The sequence below is a fragment of the Acomys minous genome (genome assembly GCF_964271855.1).
Source record: "Acomys minous genome assembly, chromosome: 13".
In the NCBI taxonomy this organism is placed as follows: Eukaryota; Metazoa; Chordata; class Mammalia; order Rodentia; family Muridae; genus Acomys; species Acomys minous.
The window spans coordinates 61,025,865-61,047,276 of NC_140495.1; the positions used below are offsets into that span (position 1 = coordinate 61,025,865).

At 48.2% G+C, this 21,412-nt stretch overlaps 1 protein-coding gene across 15 annotated transcripts in view; it reads right to left on the bottom strand.

Annotated features, from left to right (window-relative positions):
- Positions 1–21,412, bottom strand: part of TRERF1 (transcriptional regulating factor 1) — a 213,568-nt gene that overhangs the window by 171,392 nt on the left and 20,764 nt on the right. The window contains exon 1 of one of the 15 annotated variants that reach the window (XM_084752976.1): positions 11,092–11,411. The exons of the other annotated variants lie outside the window; for them this stretch is intronic. The gene's annotated coding sequence lies outside the window, so the exon portion shown is untranslated. Of the gene's footprint in view, positions 1–11,091; positions 11,412–21,412 lie in introns of those variants that run through there. 15 annotated transcript variants of the gene reach the window in all.

Consider the following 21,412-nt stretch of genomic DNA (forward strand, 5'->3'; position numbering starts at 1 on the left):
GGCAGCCTGCTGGTAATCCCAGTGCTCAGGAGGGCAGAATCAACGGATTCCCCTAAACGAGCCAAGCAGCTACACTAGGCAGATCCGTGAGATCTGGGCTCGTTGAGAGGCCTTGCCTCAGCATATATGTGGAGAACAATTGAGAAAGATACCCGATGTCTACCTTAGGCCTCCACATGAAGCCACATACTTATGGGAACACCCCTATAAACACATGCTACACACACACACACACACACACACACACACACAATCTTCATTAACTAAATGCAGTTCACACTTCAACTATCCAAAACAAAACACAAAAACACACCCAATATCTGCTCTCATGTGTGCAATGCACACCACTGTCCTCCATTCCTTACCTCACCATGCGTACAAGCCACTAGGTTGAATTACTGACCCTCTAATGGTGCAGGGACCCAGCTTTTATTTGCCCCTCTCTTATGAGCGGATATTGATGTCTTTCTCTTTCCACTGTTACAACAACATCCCCTGAACACTGCACGAGCAGGAGGATTTTCCTCCAGGGCAAGGCACCTAAGACTGGAGTGGTTAGACGCCGGAACGTGGGCTGTTATAACCGGGATAAATCGCATGGCTACTTTCCCACACAATGATACCCATTTGCTCTCACTGGCAACGTGCGAAATGACTTTTTACCAAATCAGTGTGTTACCGAGTGTCTCCATCTTCTCTGATCTCCTAGGTTACAGATGCCCTCCTGGTCGGAGCTCTCGCACACTGTCTCCCGTGCCAGCTTCCGCATCGCTGAGTCCTGGAGAAACTTTTACACTGTTTCCCCTGCAAACTTATGTTCACACCTTTATCTAGCTTTCAGGAAGATTGGTGACCCTTTTATTTATTTCCCAGAGCTCTTTGTATGCTAAAAACAAACAAACAAACAAACAAAGCCAAACAACCCCTTCTAGGCAAACTTGAATTATTCTTCATATTATCGTCTTTTGATTTCATTTGAGGTATTGTTTTCCCATGCAGTGCTCATTTTCATGAGAAAAAAAAATCTATTGATCGTTTATTCTATGGCTTATATCCAGTATCAAATTTAGGAAGGTATTTCTAAAATGATAAGATATTTTTCTGATTTTTTTTTCTGAGACAGGATTTCTCTGTGTAACCCTGGCTATCCTGGAACTCACTCTGTAGGCCAGGCTGGCCTCAAACTCAGAGATCCTTCTGCCTCTACTTCCTGTGGCATGCACCACCACTGCCCCACTGGTCTTTTGCTTGGTTTGGTTTGGTTTTTTGTGGGTTTGATGTTGCTGTTGTTGTATGGTGGTGGTGGTGGTGGTGGTGGTGGTGGTGGTGGTGGTGTTTTGTTCTGTTTTTTAAGACAAGGTCTTGTGTAGCTCAGACTGGCCCGGAAGTTGCTATGTAGCCAAGGATGCTCTAGGAAGTTGAGATTCTGTCTCCATTCTCCCAGTGCTGTGATCTCCCTAGGCTTGAGCCACGACACCCGGCGTTTGCAGTGCTAAGGATCAAAGCTAGGGTTTCAATCATGAGAGTCAAGCCCTCTGCCAACTAAGCTGAGTCCCCGGCCCTCTCATCTGACTCTAACGGGCCACCTCCTGTTTGCTGTCTCAAACTAAGCAAAACTTTGACTACTGGTCAGACTAAAATCTACCTTCCCTTTTTCAGGAAGCCCCTAATTATGCCCATAAGAGTTTTTATTCGACACAGATGTTTAATTTATTTTAATCAACTATTTCCGTATCTTTATTTTTTCCTCCTCAGATCCATAACAGGACCAATGCCCATTGCTAGAACCCTAAAACTACCCTATCCTCACATGCAGTTCCCTCCCTGGGCAGCTCCACTCTGTCTGCTCATTGCACTGTCAGGATCTTGCATCCTAGCCTGCAAATGGGAAGTCACTGGACAGTGGAGTGCGGATACTCTTCCATCATACAACACTGCCCTCCCCGCCTTCAAACAAAGAATGCAAGTGTTCCTCTCCGTTCCGGGACAATTCAGATGGCACCAACATCACCTGCCCCTTCGATGTTCATCTGGCTGTGGAAGTGTTTTTAAGGGATGGCTCTTTCTTGCGCTACGTCTCTCCACGTCTTCCACAGTAATTGGTCTGTTTACACTGTGTTCTATTTTGGTATTGTTTTTAAAATTAAAGGACACATACTTTCATAATTCATAAATGATTTCTAAACACAGCAAAAGATTCCTCCAGACTCACCGGGAGAAGCAAATTATAGCCTCCACCCGAGGCCGTACTAGGACAGCACCAAATCAGCTGGCTTCTGGGTCCTGCACCCTTGCTTCTCCCCCCACCCGAGGGATTCACATGAAAAGAGGAGGAAAGATTCGCAACAAACCCGAAACACCTTCCAGAGAGCCACGGAGCCCAGCGTCACCATCCCGACTCTGCCAGTTTTCATGTCAACCCTACACAAGCTAGAGTCAGTTTTGAAAAAGAAAACCTCCATTGAGAAAACGCCCCACACACACACCAGAATGGCCTGAGGGCCAACCTGGGCTGCATTTTCTTGATTGATGACTGACATGGAAAGGCCCTGCTCACTGTGAGCAGTATCATTCCTGGGCTGGGGGTCCTGGGTGCTGGAAAAAGCAAGCCATGAGGAGCAAGCCAACAGGGAGCAGTTCCTCCGTGGTTCTATATCATGTCCCGATTCCTGGTTCCTGCCTTGAGTTCCTGCCCTGATTTTCCTCCAAGATGGACTGTCATCAAAACAAACAAACCTGCCCCAGGCATCAAGAAAAGACTGCACAGAGCCAGGCACTTCTCCCCTGTTATCAGCTGCCCAAACCCATCCAGTTCCAGGGACATCCTTCCAGTTGCTTCTAGGCCCCTCTCATTTCTCTTTTAAATATTTTAAAATACGTGTGTGTGTGTGTGTGTGTGTGTAAGAGAGACAGGGACTTAGACTGTAAGCAACACACATGTTACAGTGTATAATATACAATGTGTAAAGGAGGTCAGAGGACAACTTTTGGGGAGTCAGCCCTCTTCTTTCACTGTAGCTTCTGGTGATCAAATTCAGGTTATAAAGGCTTGTGTGGCAACAGCGTTTATCTGATGAGCCATCTCCTTTCCCCATTCCCCACTTCTCTAACACCAGCTGCGCCCCCCTCTCCCCCTTTCCAAATGGATAGACATGTCCAGACATACGAGACAGGGGAGCCTCCGCGTGCTCACTCACTGTGTACCTTCCAGAGGTGAGGTGCTTGCTATGCCTGGAGCCTCTTAACATAACGCAATGTAAGGCCCTGTCCCACGAGAACAGCAAACACCAGGGAACAAGCCCAGAGTGGTCGGGCAACACAGAGCACGGTAGAAGCATCGCGAAGGCGAAGTGCCCACAGTCGTCCGGGGAATGCTATGCCAAGGCCCTTCCAGCAGGAGGAACAGCCAGGAGTGAAGGTTGCAACTGCCCGGCTACAGAAGGTAAGGTTCCAGAGAAGCCTGTTACCTATGGGCTCTGCAAGCCAAAGCAAGAGGTACAGACACCACACACGGAGCAGGCAAAGGGATCCGCTGTGGGCTCCTTTACAGGAAGGAACAAGTGGTAATTTGGTCACACTCCCTACACTCTGTGATGCCAGGCTTGTGTTCAAAGAAATGACTAGCCGTGCCAAGAACTTGGGTGAGCTAGGGGTGCGTAAAACCACAGCCCTGGGCTGTTGCCACAAGTGAACTGCAACACACACACACACACACACACACACACACACACACACACACACACACACGCACGCACTCCAAGCTCTAATGACAGGCTGCCGATAGGAATCACAGATAGTTTTGTACTAACCAATCAAAACCACACTTGTCACCCATCCTTTTAACCTCACGGCCATCTGTGCTGGCCCCACACTTCTCCTCCATATTAAATGCCCTAGACAGCTCCATCAAAGGCAGATTGTGGCTGGAGAGCTGGCTCAGCCCACAAAGCGGTTGTGTAGACACAAAGACCTGACTTCAATTCTCCAAAAGCCCATATTAAAAAAAAAAAGTGTGGGGCCACAGCACTCACGGACAACCTCAGCAATGGGGAAGCCCAGACAGGAGGATTCCTCGAGCTCACTGGTTGGCCCGTTCTGGATGAACTGGTGAGCTCCAGACTCAGGGTGAGACCATGTCTCAAAAACTAAGGTGGAGAGTGGATGAGGACGATACGCTGTATTGCCTGACCTCTGACCTCCACACAGGTGCACGGGCACACACCCAGAGGAAAGCTCTGAGTACACTATTGTGGGTGGGGCCCCAGGCTCTGTATTTCTTTCTGAGCCCTTCCTTGTCACGCTTCTCCTGGGTGACAAAGTTCTATACGATTCTGAGACTGCGATGGGCTCATAAGCTATGAGCTGAGAGGAAACTGGAGAGGGTGGGGTATACAGGGTTGGGAGAAGAGTGTGGGGAGAGCCTATCGTGGAGGACACAAACGAATTCCACATAGTCTGTGTTTACTGCAAGGCCAGTCGCTAACAGACAGGACAGCCTGGAGCCATCAGTGAAGGGGACCCACCCCCTGGATTTCACAACTGCTACCTAACTACTTTCACAGAACCATTCAAACAGCCCTAAGCCAGATCTTTCAAGAGCTGATGCCCGCTGGATTAAGTCATAAAGCCTTCAAGTGTCATGCCATTGGCCTTGATAAGGAAGAAAAACAAACCCTGAACAGCCATCCACCTGCCTTTCCTCCCAGCTGTGGCCATTGAGGTTCAGATTTTAAGTTCATATTCAAAGGGAAACATACTTAACTAGTGGGAATGCCACATTGGGATTGGGTCATTCCATAGGGATCTACCTGAGTCATCCAAGGAGATGCAGAAAACTAATATGACCTGCCACAGTCTCCTGTAGCTTATTAGATGATGATGATGATGATGATGATGATGATGATGATGATGGTGGTGGTGGTGGTGGTGGTGGTGGTGGTGGTGGTAAGTGGGTATGTGCACAAGAGTGTAGCACACATGGAGACCAGAAGAGGGCATCAGACCCCCTAGAGATGCAATGACAAGCAGGTGTGAGCTGCCTGGGCTGATGCTGGGAACCTAGCTTGGGTCATATGCAAGTATAGGTCTTAACCACGGGCCGTCTCTCCAGCACCGTTCTTCCAGTAGCTTTCCTCCTGTCTTATCTTTGCAAGTTTTTGGAAGACGAAAAAGGCTTCTCCTCTGTATTGCCCCAAGTTGCTTGCTTAAACACTACGGCTACAGTCTTCATCAGATGGCCTGTGTTTCACACCTACAGCCATGGCGGTAGGTCTACAGCGGTAACCAAGTTTCAAGACAGACCAGACTCCACAGTCATAGGACCCACGAAATGAAGCTACGCATGCCGTCAGATCAACACACATTGAGGGGTTGATGCATGCAGAATTGCAGCAGCCTCCCTGAATGCGAGTGGTTAGAAGGAAAGGAGGTGTCACTCATGCTCATATAGCAACCAGATATTCAGTCCCCCAATGCCTGACACACAGCAGGATGGAGAACCTCCCACACCCATGACCAAAAGTTCTGCAGAGCGTAATGAATGACGGCTCCTCAATGGACAGCAGGCCATGGGCTCTGAATGGGCACAAGGCTGAGGGAAGGCTCCGCTAGGCACACCTGCAGCGGGGCTGACTAAGCAATACCAAAGGAAGCATTAACTTGTCCTCTGCGAGTCAGGCTAAGTTGCTCACTCCAAATCACCCAGTTCACTTTAAAGCATTTTAAAGCAGAGGCCAGAATTCAGGCCCCTGCAACTCATCAACCAAGTGGTTATTTCAACTAAATCACTCGAAACCTTCACCTCACTTTGGAGCTCCTTATGAAACTCGAACTAAAGCATGACACTTCAGTGCTGGGAATGTGGCTCAGCCAGTAGAAAGTTTGCCTGGCATGCATAAGGTCATGGGTTCAATCCCTGGCACCATATAAAGTTGAGCTCAGTACTGCTTTCATGTGGAGGCAGAAGGATCAGAGTTCAAAGTTATCCTTGACCATATAGAGAGCTTGAGGCTGGCCAGGGTTACATTCTGTCTCAACAACAGCAAGAAGAAAATAACATTTCTTTGCTCCCCCAAACTGCTTCATGCAACTTGTACCTCCTCCCTTCTCCAAGAAGCACAGTTTAACCCACGTGAAAGCAGGTCCCCGGTCTAGGTTGCAGAAAATGGATCAAGTAGGCCCATCAAAGGCACAAAATGGATCATATGTCCCCTTCAGGACTCAGCTTATAAGTGAGTGCGATGGCCTCTAAGATCCTTCCCACAATGCAACACAACTAGTAGATGCTTCGCTTTGTAGCCAGAAAGAAAAGCTCCCCAACCATGGCCCCTGCCTCGTCCTGCACTGCACAGGGAGGATGGGCCTGGCCAGAAAACAGATAAGAAGCTGCAGCCACTGACGCCCACAATCGCCTGCGTGGACAGCCTGGGTTTCGCCGGCCCACACAGGAGGAACACTGGCTCCCAGCTGTCCCTCAAACGCCTGCCAGGAAGAAATCTACATCAAAGTTTTCTGTTGCTTTGCAGGATTCTTTTCCCTTTAATGACTTTTTTTTTTAATGCTATAAATCACAAGATGAGTTCATTACAGATAATCAAAAAAACATTTTATTTTTTTAATAACTTCTTTACATCGTAAAACAAGTGGATATTTGTTTCACAGAAGTCAAGGACTCATTAAAAGAACATCCCACTTGTAAACAAATCTAAACCTATTCTATTACTTAAGTCGAATTCCAGTTCAGCATCCAAGTCACGTGAAGGTTGGAACTGACCTTGTAGGCTGTACTAGTTAAGTCCTGGGCCGTGCCGTGAGGGGCTACAGTGACCTGGGCGAGTCTCTCACGGGGACAGAAGAAGACATATCTCCATTCCCCCCAGTTGGCCATCCACCTCCAACCCAATCCTTCCCACTTTTCAGCTCTTTTCCTGGTAGCAAGCTCCATCAACAACAGTTCTCCATGTGCCTGAGGGTGCGTTTTATATAAAGAGGCTTTTACAATTATTATTACTATTATTATTGTTGGGGTGCTACATATGCCACAGCACCTGTGTGGAAGGCAGGGAACAATTTTCTGTATCTTTTCTCCCCTTGCACCCTGTTGAGTAACGGTCTTCCTTGTTTCTGTTGCTGGGGTTCCTACTCCAGGCTAGCTGGCCCCAACTGGCCTGCATCTGCCTCCCATCTCTCCACTAGGGACACTAGGGACACTAGGGACACTAGGCCTACATAAGTTTGCCACCACATCTAGCCTTTGCATGCAGGTTCTGGGGACCAAGCTCCTGCTGCTGTCAGGCTTGTAGGACAAACACTTTAACCCCCTGAGAAACTTCTCCAACCCCATGAGCAAGCTTTGGTGAGCCTAACTTAGGTTCCATTCCAGCCTCAGTCTCTCGCATGCTCTCTGACCCCAAGAGAATTCTTAGCCTCACTGAACTCAAAACATCCAAGATGAGAACAGTATTTGCTCCAAATACTTGTTTTGAGTCTCTTTGTGTAGCTTAGGCTAGTCTCAATTTTGTCATCCTTCAGCCTCAGAGCTAAGCAAAATCTGGGATTAGATGTGTACACCAGGCTTCTTATGAAATCTGAATGAGAAAATATAGAGACAGAGCCCAGCCACGTGCTCAATAAACAGCAAATATGATTATCGAGTGGGAACATGGAGTAACAGTCTTCCAGTGTTCTCCACCCTTGCTCCTACTCGGAAATGATCCTCGGGGCTGCAGAGATGGCTCAGCAGTTGAGAGCCCTGGCTGCTCTTGCCCAGGACCCAGGTTCAGTTCCCAGCACCCAGACGGTGGCTCACAGCCATCGATTCCTCCAGTCCCAAGAGAGCTGACACCCTCTTGTGACCTCTGAGAACACTGTAGTGATGCTGAATACATGCAGTGTGCATACACACATGTAGACACTTATGTGTGTGTGTGTGTGTGTGTATTAATAAGTAAACCTTTACAAATTGTGGGAAGACTTTATGTCCTGACCCAGCGTACAGCTACATACACATGCACATATAGAGAAGCAAAGGAGCCCTGTCTGCGGACAACGCTGAGCCATGAAAATCTGGTCTACTCCATGGTTTGTCTCTACTATGTTTGTTGGGTTTTGTTGGGTTTTTTTTTTTCCTGTTCCAGTTCATTTCTTTTAATTACTGATTTTGATCACTAGCCTGATTATACCACCTACTGTTATAATCTGGATGATTACAGATCATGGTTTGAAAAGCCTTGGTTTATATTAAATCAACTGTTTTCTACAGCTTCCAACTTCCAAACTTAGCTTCACCTTCTAGACCAGGAAAAGGGGGCGGAGGGTGGGAAGGCTCAGCGAGCCTTCTTATAGCCAAGCCCCGGTGACCTGAGAGCCATCCCTGGGATACGGAAGGGGAGACCTCACCCCTGTGAGCTTTCTTCCGGTCTACACACGCACATCCCGGCATACATTCACATGTGCTTTGACACATACAAAATAAATCAATGTAAAAACACTAACAGCAACAACAAACACAAACACCAGTCCCTTTTCCACACACCAGCCTGAATTTGAAGCATTCTCATTCCGGCAGCTGCTTGTGACATGGCTTTCCAATCCCCCCCACCACCACCACCCTTATTTTATAATCACTGTGTGTGGATGTGTAGAGGCGACTGGCAAGTGCAACACAGACATGCATCCGTGCATGCGTGAAGTTCAAGGTGCAGCTTTCTGGCGTCAGTTCTCACTGTCCACTCTGTTTTGAGCCAGGAGCTCTTGTTTTTCCGGCCTTGCCACGTAGTCCAAGGTTGGCTGGTCCATGAGCTTTGAGGAAATCCCCCTGCCTCTGCTTCCCGTCTTAGTCCAGGAGGGCTGGGACTACGGGTGCACAGGATGGCAAGCACCTTTTCATGTTGGCTTGGGATTCGAACGCAGGTCCGCAGGCTTGCACTGCAAGCTCACTTACCCGGAGAGCCATCTCCTCATCCGCCCCTGTTGGCTCTGTTTCCCCTTTCCTTCTGACTTATCCCTCTCTCCTGAACGCCCTACTTCTTCCAAAGCCTTCCCTTTCACAGCTGGCACCCAGGAGGGCCATGCTCATAGCTTGTCATGTTCCTCTGGTGGGTTCTATGCCAGCAGCCAGACCTGAGCACCACCCTGACGGTTCTGACCGGTTCCAGAAAACCTCATCTGGATTCTTCTGGCTCATCCCTGGCTCCTCTCCCAAATTTGGATGTTTGCTTTAAAAACAAAAAAACCAAAAACTACCTCCTTTGTCTTTGTACAATCAATTAAGTTAGAAGGCCTCAGACTCATCAAACAAGAAAAGTGAAAGTGGGGACCAGTTTCATTATGCAAATATAAGCCAGAATCTGCAACCAGATCGTGCCCCCCTCTTACTCATCTCTGAAGCAGCCCTGCCTGCTGACTCTGGTCCACATCAAGAGGGCCTCCTTGCTCAGCCACATCTGCCTCCCTTCAGAGTAGAAGCCACCAGCCCTGCAACAAGGAATCTCACACCTGGGCTGCAAACCCGGGCCCTTCGGAGCTGAGATCTCCCAGCAGCACCTTGCATGGGCAGGAAGCGATAGATATCAAATACAGCCACAGTTTCCCATATCCTATCTGCGTTTGTGGTTATCAAAAATGCATTCATGGTAATACAAAAAAAAATTAAATGTGCACACACATACCTTGTATCATTACTCGGATGGGTAACATTTTGTCATTTGGGTTTAAAAAAAAAGTTTCCAAAGCAATGAAAAAAAAATTCTACTCTGTCATCAAAACCCTAGGAGGCTCGCCTGGCTTGCATCTTGCTGCAGAACCCATTGGACCCATTCAAAAGGGACGACCCCACGGGCACAGCCTCACCTGCCACCCAGCGCTTGTTGTGTATACAATGTGTGTCCTTACGTGATGAGTCTGAAGTCCGTTTTAAATTTTAATTTAAGAAAGGCCCCCGTGCAGCAGAGAATAGCCACCGTCCTTGCTTTCACAGAGTCAGCCAGCTACTAAGATTCTTCAAGCCCCTTGCACGCCTGTTGTTCATGGCATTTTGCGGCTATCAGAAGCCATGATGAGACCATTGTCTGCCCATGATTCCCCAGCTGATGGGTAATTCTGGCTCCAGCATTTCCCAGAGGCATTCTCTGTATACAGGCCCTCCCACCCATGTGGACACGTTTCTCCAGACTGTTCTATATCAAGAAGTAGAAAAGCCAAGACACACAGTATGTGAACACACCACTCCAAAAAGCCACTTCACCTTCCCCCAGCAGCTCAGATTGCCATGGCGACCAGCCTCCTCAGGAAGAGGGGTCTTCTCCCCTACCTCTCAGCACTTTACTCCTATAGTTTGTACCAGAGCATAACAAAGCACCTTAAAGGGATGTCTGGATTCAAGCTGGTACTTGCTAGTACAGCCTGGGGTTATGAATTGAGTCTGGCCTCCCTGACGAAAGTGATGGAGTCACTATCCCTAGGCTGAAGAGAGGGGCTGGTCCTAAGACAGCACCAAAGCCCAGTCCTGAACAGCGGAGGCCGTGGAGCACTGTGAACACTAGTGATCACAGAAAGGCAGCTTTTATGAATCACACTCCAATGGCGGCAGCGGCGAGCCTTCCACATCACTCACCAACAGCCAGAGCCAGTTTACGAAGGAAGCCGTCGCTCATTTGCTGTTTGTCCTTCCGATCCTCGCTGACACCCTCAGGTAGCAAGCACAGAAAACAAGAGGCTCGGGCCAGCGAGATGGCTTAGTTGCTAAACGGCACTTGCCTCGCAAGCATGGGGCCCTGAGTTCAAGGCCCAGAACCCACGTGAAAAGAGCAGGGTGTGGTGGCACAATCTGTAACCACAGTTCTGCCGAAGTGGAGATTGGTAGAACCCTGCAGCTCCCTGGTCAGCCAGCTTAGGCTCATCACAGAGCCCCACGACAGGAAGAGGCTTGAAAGATGAGGTCCTGAGGCCCCGTCTCTGGTCTACACTCACTCACACTCAAAACAGCCACTCAGAGAGCTAACCCAAAGCGAAAGCCAGATCCAGTTCAGTCCAGCTCAGCCCAGGCCCTTTCCACAGACACTTGCCGGGAATGTGGCCACTTGAGCCTCTCACCTTTCCTGCTTTTGCTCCTAACCCGCCTCCTACTGCTCCTCAGGCTGTGAACTTTGGTCCCCAAAAGCTCTCCTTCCACACGGGCCCGCGGGGGCGGGGGGGGGGGGCGGAAGAGGGCAGGACTTCAGAATACAAAGTCACCCCTGCTGTCTATCCTCCACTTGTGCGGACAACAGACTTGCCTCAGAACGCCTGGCTGGTGACACCCAGTAGGTTGACAGGGGCCGTCACTCATGCTCCGCCTGCCCAGAGTCACCCAGCCAGTGTGCACACACATCAGTATACACGCGTGGCACATACAACACGGCCTCCTGACAATCTTCTGGAAGTTTCCGCTAAGTGCATGGATCACACTCGATCACACATACTGGTGAGCTGGGCAGTATCCTGCAGGCACTGGCTTGCGGAGGCAGGGGCAGATGGTGAGGGCTTGACGTGCCCCTCAGGACCAGAAACACAAATGGAATCCGGGTAACCTGTGAAGATGATGTTATGACCATAAACCCTCAGTGGTCTTCCAAGCAGGACTTGGGACTCTGTAAGCGAGCTACAAGCCCAGAGCCACAGGTAATGTCAATGTATTTCCAATGCCAACAGCTCCTGGCCAGAGCAACGGATCGGCAAGCGACTGCAGAATGCTTTACTTGCCCCTGAACTTATCAGGAAAGCAGCCTAATCACGAAATCTGGAGTACACTCATCCATCCCGTCCCAGTGGTGGAAGACAGGAGAGAGGAAATGAAAGGAGTTGATCCTTGATGTTCCCCTAGCGGATGAGATCCTGAGTGAGACTCCAGTCTCAGGCTGGACCCCCCCCCCGCACCCCCGTCCGCATCCCCCCCCCCCGCCCCCGCCCCCGCCGCAGTATCCGCTATCAGAGTCCCGCATCTTACGCTGCATACATTAAGGGTGCAGAAGTAATTGTGTTCCCCCGGCCTATCCCTGCAATGATCTGAAAATATCACTCAATTCCCTCCCACAGTTCAGAGGGAAATTAAGAGCTGCAGTCTGAAGCACATTTAAAAAAAAAAAAGAAAAGAAAAAAGTGGACCTGCTGAAGTCAAGAACGTGTCTGCCGCAATACATAAAAAATGAAGGATCTGGGTGTGGGACAATCCCAGCGGATCTAGAGTTTAAAGTCATCCTCTGCTGCATGGCGAGCTGGAGGCTAGCCTGAGCTACGTAAGATCCTGGTCTCGAAAATAACACAACACGAAAGCCTAAGGATGGATTCATCTAGGGAATGTTTAGAAAAGAAATCCAGGCGGCTCCCCCCACTTCCTCCTCCACCAGCCTCCCCTCCATGCACATTAATTATTCCCAGCGTGCTGCCCACTTCCCAGGAACCCACAGACTGAGATATGTCCAGCGCACTGGCCCTGAGCCGCAGGGTCACACCCAGTTCCTCTTAAAGAGCTCCTTCTGATGCCAGTTAAAACTGTGGCTAGAGACCTGACTCCAGACCCAGGCCCACGGGCCCTGCAGACTCCTAAGTACACAGCAGGCACAGAATAACTGCTGTTGGACGGACGAACGAAAGCACTTATTATTCTGAGTGAAAACCAAGTCACTGCTAAGGAAGGCGACAGCCAGGGGCTGCCTGTCTCCAAGGATGGTGCGCAGCAGCACCTCTCTCTCCTCCCTGCTTTCCCAGCTTCCTTCCTTTTGCTCCCACCCTGAGCACTGTGGCTGCCGAGCCCTTCGAGGTCTGGGGGCCCCTGCTCACCCCAACAGTGCAGGGCTGCAGGCCACCCTAAATGAGCAGGGAGAGCGCAGGACAAAACCAAGGAGCGGGTGGGATGGAAGCTCCAAAGCTGCCTCCTTCCTCCTCCTTTCCCTCTCCCCGGGGCCTTAGCTCTGTCAGATTTTGAAGCATAATGAGTTTTGTTTCATAACAGTTTTAAATGAACTGGGAGGGGGGGAAGGGAGTGGCGACGATAAAAATCTTAATTAAAAAAAAAATTCCTACAGGCAGCTATTTTTCCAAATCCTAAGATGTAATGAAAGTCCTAGATGCTGGGGGGCCCCAGCAAAGCTCCAAGGGCACAGCATCCAGCAGGCATTTCATGAAGCGTACCTGCCATTCTCCTGGCTGTGGAGAGGAAGCCACCGTGGACACACTCCCATTCTCAGAGAAGGCATCACGAGCACGGGAAGTGTGCGGCGGAGGCTGGGGGATAGCTCACTTAGTAACGTGATTAAGGTTGGTGCATTAAAAATACACAGAGGGCTGGAGGAACAGCTTGGGCTGGCAGTCCCGGGGCTGGGAGACTGGAGACTGGTAAATGCTTGCTAGGAGAGTTCCAGGCCGGGGCCACACCCCATCTGAAGAACAAATAAACAGGTGGACAGTGTCTGCATGACGACATCTTTTTTTTTTTTCCGAGACAGGGTCTCTCTCTGTGTTAGCCTTGGCTGTCCTGGACACACTTTGTAGACCAGGCTGGCCTTGAACTCACAGCGATCCACCGGCCTCTGCCTCCCGGGTGCTGGGATTAAAGGTGTGGGCCACCACACCCGGCTTTGTGTAACGACATTTGATGACATCTGATCTGAGGTCGTCTTCACACGTGGGGGCTGGGGAGTGGATGGAGAAACCCCGGGCAGCAGGCAGGTGCGGTGATAAGCACCCATGGGAAGACGCGCCTGAGCAAAGGCCTTCGAGAACAGAAGGATAGGCAAGTCAGAAGGGCGTGCGGGGCTGAGAGGAGGGAGACAGAGAAAGCAACTGACTACACGAAGGTCTCGAGGAAAAACACCCAGGAACAACAGCTAAGAGACCAGAGTGGGGAGGGGGAGGGAGGGGTGGGGGGAGGACAGCAGAAGATGGTGACACAAAGGGAAAGCCGGGGAGAGGGACCACAGAGCGCTGTTCAGGCTTGGATTTCCTCCTCAGGTGAGGGAGGGCGGGCTCCCTTCAATTTCCTGCCACCTTCCAGCTATCTCCTTTGCTACTATGTAATAAACACAGCTTAAAGCTATCTCAACATCTGTAAGATCTCCATCACAACCAGGGCGTTCAGACAGCCCTCGGGACAGCAGCAGGTCCCACTCAGACTGTGCCCCCAAATCCACACGAGCCACCTTCGCTGGCCCCAAGCTCATAGCAAGAAGCAAGGGACACAGGCTTCAAGTTGGCGAGGCCAACCCAAAGAAAACCTTAGCAATTACTAGCAATTTTTTTTGAGGCATTTAAATTTTTAAATGCCATTTTTAGACTAAAAGCAAAAGACGATTTTTTTTTTCAATCAGTAGACTATTTTACTTTTGCCTTTGTTTTTGAGACTCAGTCTCACTACGTAGGCAGATTAGTCCTGAACTTGGCATCCCCCTGCCTCCAGCCTCCCAAGTACTGGGATTTCAAGCCTGTGCCACCCGGCCTGCCAGAGTACGTATCTTCAAGTAAGCTGGGTATGGTGGCACACGTTTGTCATCCCGGCACTTGGAATGTACAGGCAGGAAGGTCAGGAGTTCAAGGTCATCCTCAGATACATGTTGAGTTCCAGGACAGCCTGGGATACACCAGACCCTATCTTGGAATGGACAAGCAAACAGACAAAAAACCAGGGTACTTAAGATCTGTGAATCAGTCAATACAAAGGAAGGGATGGGGGAAAGGAGAGGGAAGGGAAGGGAAAGGAGAGATGAAAACAGGACTGGGTACCGGGAACTAGACCCGGAGTGGGCCAGGGAGACAGGGCCTTCTCAAGATCCAAGTTTCATGGCTACCCTTCTCTCTACACTGCAAAGGCAAGGAGCCGGCAAACACTTGCCAGACAAACCCAGGGGAGGCAGCAGAAACTCCCCTGTCATTCAGTACGTGCCAGAACCCCACAGCAGACACGTGACAAGCTACCAGGCAGCCAAATGTGGTCAGGGTTAATGCCAACGACAACCCCTGTGCTGGAACCTTCTAGAAACTCCTTTCCCAAGTTGCCTCCACCTTCGTATCCATCCTCTAGCACATATTCTGCGATGAGGGTGGGGGATTGGATGCAGATCGGTCAGTGGTGCTTGTCTGGCATGAGTGAAACCCTGGCTGTCGCCCCAGAACCACATAACCAGATGTGGCAGCACACACCTGTGGAGGCAGGGAGACCGGAACAAGGCCAGTCTGGAATACATGAGATCCTGTCTGGAGAGATGGCTCAGAGGTTAAGAGCACTCACTGGCTGCTCTTCCAAAGGTTCCTGAGTTCAATTCCCGGCAACCACATGGTGGCTCACAACCATCTGCAGTGAGATCCAGTGCCCTCTTCTGGTGAGCAGGTGCACATGCAGGCCAAACACTGTATATGTAATGAATAAGGAAATCTTTTTTTTTTTAATAGATAAATAGTGAAGAAGCCCCACCCCCCCAATAAAGGAAGCCATGCTAAATGAGAACGCATGTAACTTTAAATGCCAGAGGATGAAGAGTTAAAAGTAGGGCTCCAGACCCAAACCGCTGCACAGCTCGGCTCTGGCGCTCACCTGTGTAATGGTGGGGGGGGGCCCCCCCGCAGGTAACTCACCCCGTCCTGCTTCAAGCTGCCCCTCTTCAAAAAGGCCATGAGGCCCTAGAACTCTTAGGAAAATTTAAAGTCCAGACTAGAAAACATGTAAAGGATGTTTGACAAGTGTGAAGTGTTATGACTAATTTTCAAATATATTGAGAGGCGGAAGGGAAAGAGGGAGGGAGGAAGGGAGGACGAGAAGGAGGGAGGGCGGGAGATGGGAGGAGTGTGTGTGCGTGTGTTGCATCAATACGGTGTGCCCGTGTGCATGCCTGTGAGCGCAATATGTAGAAGCCAGAGAGAGACTTAAGGTGTCTGACACTGTCACTCTCCACCTTCCTCCTTTAAGACAGGCTCCCTACAGAACCCCCAGCTCACTGTTTCAGCTAGGCTGGCCGGCTGGCCAGGGAGCTCCCAGGATCCACCTGTCTCCCCTTCCCAACACTGGGGTTACAGCCATGTCCAGTCATGTCCAGGTTTGTTCAAGGATGCTGGGGATTTGAACTCAGACCCACACGCTTGCGTAGTGAGTGCTCTTAGCCACTGAGGCGGCCCTCCAGCCTGTAATGAAGAATATTTTTGGCATTTATTTATTTATTTGTGTGTGTGTGAGAGAGAGAGAGAGACAGACAGACAGACAGACAGACACAGAGAGAGACAGAGAATGTGAATGCACGTACATAAACCAAAATCATGTGTGGGGATCAGTTCCCCCCTTCTACTATGTGGGTCCCAGAATCAAACTCTAGTCATCAGGCCTTGGTGACAAGTGGCAGGAAGGCACCTTCACCTGCTTAGCCATCCTGCCGGTCCCCTAATGATCTTATGAAGACACGGGAGATGCTTCTAATATCAACATTAAAGAATACAGAATCGGGGCTGGAGAGATGGCTCAGAGATTAAGAGGACTGGCTGTTCTTCCAAAGGTCCTGAGTTCAATTCCCAGCAACCACATCTATAATGAGATCTGGTGCCCTATTCTGGTATTCAGGTGTACATGCAAGCAGAACACTGCATACATAATAAATAAATAAATCTTTAAAAAAAAAAAAGAGTACAGAATCGGACTTCACTCTACAGCTTGTACTACACTAACCATCGTGTATACACAGCAGCTGTACGAGGGATGAAAACAAAACCATGCAGAGGAAGGGACTCTGCTGTCCGGCAAGCCGTCCCCTCTTTTGCTGGCACCTGGGGGGCGGGGCAGAGTTGGCCTGGAGCATTCTAAGCATACATGAGCTATTAAAACACTAGGGCAACTGGACGAGGTGGCTCAGGGCTGTAACCCCAGCACTTGGGAGGCTAAACCAGGGAACTGAAGCGGGTCCAGGCCACTCTTACCTACATAGAAAGTGTGAGGGCCACCTTGGCTAAATAAGATCTTATTTCAAACAAATGAACAAAAGTCCAAAGTGTTAAGGCCAAGATTTTGGTATTTTCACAGTGATGGGGGGGGTGGGGGGGTGGGCATGACAAGATAGGAATCCAAGCCTATCAAGAAAGAAGAACCCTAAAGATCACCTCAAAGTAAAAGCAAATTGGAAACAGGCCAAGCTTCATTGAACCCAAGTAAGCTGACATCCAGAACCTCTACACTGTCCGTGTAAAATGTCTGACATTTTAACAAAACTTACCAGGCGATGTCATAGGCTAGGATAAAAAAAAATCTATGGAGGAACACAATCCATAAAGACAAGTGCCAGAGGGAGTCCAAATATTGGAGTTACCAGACAGAACTCTAAAAAAGTGGGTAAAGTTAAAACCAGAGGCTTAAATTTCAACCAAAACAAAACAACAACAACAAAAAACAAAATACAAGATGTTTTTCTAAATGTAAGCAGAGCCCCTAGAAGTGAAGTAACTAAAATGAGGAGCTGAATAGAAGAAGGGCTTGAGAGTAAAAAGGGGGAAACAGGAGAAGTGACTGCTAGCCCTGGAGATCGGCGGCAGAGAACTATTCATACTGAAACAGCGCCCACGGGAGCGAGCGTCACAGAGTCGCAGCAGATGCCGTCAAAGCACCTCACGTGCACACTGCCATTTGAGACGGGAAGGAGAAAAAAACAACAGGGTCAAAGCAATATTGCAAGAGGACAACCCAAGAATTTTCTAAAGCTGACCCAAAACCATATGCCATGATTCCTAAAAGGTTCTCCAAATTCCACGGAGCGTACATAAGAGAGTCAGTGTTCTGCATCACAGCAGAGCTAAGCCACAGGAACACCGGCAGATCTTAAAAAAAAAAAAAAACAGAAAAGAGAAAGCTAAAAGAAATGGAAGCTCATCTATGAAGGGTTGAAAGCAAATATATATGGCCAGGAAAAATAACTTCTCAATGTTAAAAGTGAATAAAGAACATTTGGGGCCAAATATTGAGAGACCTGACACCAACAGAACCCAACACACACACACATACACACACACACACACACACACTCACGAGAGAGAGAGAGAGAGAGAGAGAGAGAGAGAGAGAGAGAGAGAGAGAGAACTCTAGAGAGAAGAAAGTTAATCTGAGAAAGAAATGAACATCAAAAAGTTAAAATCTAGGGCTAGAGAGATGGCTCAGCTATTAAAGGTGATTACTGTTCTTCCCGGGGACGCAGGTTCCATTCCCGGCTCACAACTGCCTATAACTAATGCCAGGGCTTGTGATGCTCTCCGCCTCTGAGGGCACCAGGGAGGCACATAATATTGTACACATAAACTCACATAGGCGCGCGCGCACACATATAAATAAATTAAAATAAATAAATCTTTTTCAAGTTAATATATAGATTTGTCTGAATTATACTAACTACATAAAGCAATGTCTCAAATACTAAGGCCTCAAACCGTACACAAAATGCTCAGAGCATTTATTTATTGTTTTGTCTGTATCCATGAAGTGGGGAGGAGGTGGATTGCAGTGTGCATATGGAGGTCAGAGGACAACTTCATGGGGTCACCTCTCTCTCTCCCCCCTCCCCACCCCCCTCTCTCTCTCCCCCTCTCTTTCCAGCCTTACCTGGGGTCTGGGGAATCAAACTCAGGTCACTGCACTTGTACAGCAAGATGGTGCCTATTGCAACATCTCACTATCTGGCTAGAGCATTTACAACATGAACACAGAGTGGAATCGAAAGCAAAAGATACTAAACCCAGACACACACAAACCACCCAACTATGACAAGTTATGGCACCAAAATAACAGTTATTGAAAGTACACCAGGAGGAGCCATGTCGCGTTGTGACCACTCTAGCAGAGGGTGACCACTTGTCACAGTCTCTACTCTCTCCGGCATACTGGCAGAAATATTTTTCTTATCTTACTCCATATCTTACTCCATATAAAACAAATCTAGTATTTCTTACACTGCAAGGAGTGACAGAGCACTACACAGAAGTGGCGCCACAGACACGCAGGCAGGGTACTCATACACATAAAATGAAAATAAAACAAGTCAATGGTCACTCACATGTACATTTACACACATGTGTAGACACACATACACAATTTAATATATTATATATTTATATATGACATTTATATGTAATTTGTATGCATATATAACATATGCATATATTATATAACATATTATATATATTAAGTATATTTAAATAGCATATTATAATAATATATAAACATTTATATTATACATATATACTTATATATAGCATATTTTAAATGTAAACTATATATTAAAAGGTAACGAAATATAAATATAAATAAAGATATTATATATAATATACTCACACATTATATATGAAGTATAACTATTATATTTATATATTCACATATATATATATAAAGAATGATGCTCTGTTGGGAGCAGGTACTCGGCCAGAGTACAGGATTGATGTATGTGGAAGGATGCTCCTGGTCCCTACTATCAGCAAAGAAGTGGCACCCCTCAAAGCTTCTTCTCAAAAGAAGAGAATTCTACCAGTTGATGAAGAAAGTCTAACTCTGCAAAGAGCTACAACCCCAGTTGTCTGCACAGCCTACAAGTGAATTCCACAGCAAGTAGCAGACATTGTGCCGCTGAGATGGATGCCCGTCCCTGCAGCAAGGAAGACAAAAGAGAGATCCAAGCCCCAGAAAAGCAACTGCTCTGCTGCTGGGGGACAGTCCAGGCTGCCCAGGCCCACCCCCGGGGCCGCCTGCTTCTGCATAAGCAATCCCACTGAGGCTGATGGAGTTAGCTGTGCACTCTCATAGGCTCACAGTGCAGGCGAAACCAAAACGTCCCAAAGATAAATTAGAAGCATGAACAAATGGGGAGGGGGAGGGGGGACATGGTGATGAGTCCCCGTCATCCGAGCATTTGGAAGGTGGAGGCCAGAGGATCTGGAGTTCAAAGCCAGTCTCAGCTACAGAGTTTGAAGCCAGCCTGGGCTACATGAGATGCTGTCTCAAAACAACAACAACAAACACACACACACACACACACACACACACACACACACACACACACACAGCCTTGGAAATGTCTCCAAAAAAATTTGTTCAAAGATTTATGTATATATATTTACACTCATCAAAGCATTTATAATAGTTAGAAACAATAAATAAGCTATATTTTAATAACCAGAGATAAACTAGTAAAGCTAACTGATTAAATTGTACGAGTACACAGTAAGTGTACCCGAAAAGGTATTAAGTATTTAATTTAAAAAAAATTTTTTAAAGGAAACATACTGAACAAGACAGAAAATCACACTCACAGTGGGCCAGTTCTGTTGCTGATTTACTTATTTCCTGAACACGGGTGGTCAGGCAGCCGTGCGTACAGAACTCTAGGTGTTTCACAGGTATCACCTCACAGGCCCCAAAGGTCACTGGTATTTCCGGTGGCTGAAGTAGCCTGGATTCAGGCTGAGGCTGTAGTTCAGTGTTAGTGTTTGCTCTCCATGCCTGAGGCCCGAGGCACTGCCAAAAACATACACATTCATACAAACAACCATACGGTTGGCCTCCAGATCTTAAAGCAGATTTTGTAAGTTTTCTTCCCTCCTTCCTTCCTTCCTTCCTTCCTTTTTTAAGACACGGGCCTTTGTGCATCCCAGGCTGGCCTGAAGCTCCACGTGTATGTGTGGCTGAGAATGACCTTAACTTGTGAGTGCTGGGATCAGAGGCCTCCAGATCGCAGACGGGACTTCCTGCATGCTGGGAAGCCCGCAGACAACTGAGTTACAGCCGCGGCCCCGGAGTTTAAAATCTTAATCATCAGACTGCATTATCTGCCTGGGTATGATGGAAGGAAACACATGAGAACGTTAAACCACAGGAATTAAAGTTTCTCCATCAGTATTTTCCAAACTCTTTATAATTGTGGTGTGGGATTTATAGACACCTACTATCAAAAAAAGGTTTATGAAGCATTTTCACTTGCCACCTACCATTGGTGGTGCGCGCGCACACACATACACACACACACACACACACACACACACACACACACACACTTCACTGAAGCACTGAATGGCTTCTCTGGCCTTTACAAACATATGACTTTCTCACATACTCTGGTGCCTCACATTTGACCACGTCCCCTGGAGGGGGAGACCTGGTGGCACTCAGAGGAAGGACAGCAGGTTACCAAGAAAAGACTTGATACCCTATGAGCATATACAGGGGGAGGTAATCCCCCTCAGAATCAGTCATAGGGGAGGGGAATAAGGGGAAAATGGGAGGGAGGGAGGAATGGGAGGATACAAGGGATGGGAAAACCATTGAGATGTAACAAGAATAAATTAATAAAAAAAGGAAAAAAAAAAGAAAAACAAAAACCAAAAAAAGAGACAAACAAATAACAAAAACAAAAACAAATAGGTGAAGCTA